Here is an 871-nt window from a genome sequence, read left to right on the forward strand (position 1 = left end):
TTTATTGTGGTTGATGGTATGATATTATGCTAATAGTGACCGTCATAATTTGTTTCAAGACATTAACAATTTAAACTGTGAATCTTTTAGGCTGCATAATACGAAAATTAACCAACTTTTTCCTTTTTATTGACTTATTTAAGATTTTAATTGCATATTTCTGTGTTTTTTTTTTTAGACATTTTTGAATTGACTAATATTGACATTTTTCTATATGAGATAAAGAAATTTAATATGCTTCATGTCATTGTGATTCCAAACAAAAGAAATTTATTAATGTTTTGTTGCGATTATTCCAGTAGTGGCATTTTAATTTTTTATACCTATTCGTTTATTATTATTCGTTCAGTCACGACCCGGTACTTATGGCTTCTTTGCCGTTGTTATGAAATAAGTAGTCTTGTACTCTTGTATAAGCAGCTACAAAACTGTTTAAAATTGGTAACAATAATGCCCATTGCTTGTATCTTGTGGAATTTTTATAATAATTACCTAAATAATTAAACAAGTGTTTTTTATACTTCATGGATTTTATTGCTATGTACAGTAAATTTTTAACAGCAGTTATGTAAAATTTTTAATTCAAGTCTTCTGATATCTATTTTAAATTATAATCTAAGGTCAATATTTATGGTACCAATATTATTGTAGTTAAAAAAAGTTCTTAATGTAGCTTATTAATACTATATTTTTATTATTTTTCATCTCAACTGTTGATTTAGTTGTAAATTTGTTATCACTTATTTTATACATATCCAACAACCTTCCAACTAAAATTTATCAAAAGAGCAATCATAAATAAATGATTTAAAATATTTTAGTCTGACAAGTGTTACATTGTATTTTAATATTTTATTTTATCTGTTATAGT

This window comes from Acyrthosiphon pisum, chromosome X (genome assembly GCF_005508785.2).
Source record: "Acyrthosiphon pisum isolate AL4f chromosome X, pea_aphid_22Mar2018_4r6ur, whole genome shotgun sequence".
Classification (NCBI taxonomy): Eukaryota; Metazoa; Arthropoda; class Insecta; order Hemiptera; family Aphididae; genus Acyrthosiphon; species Acyrthosiphon pisum.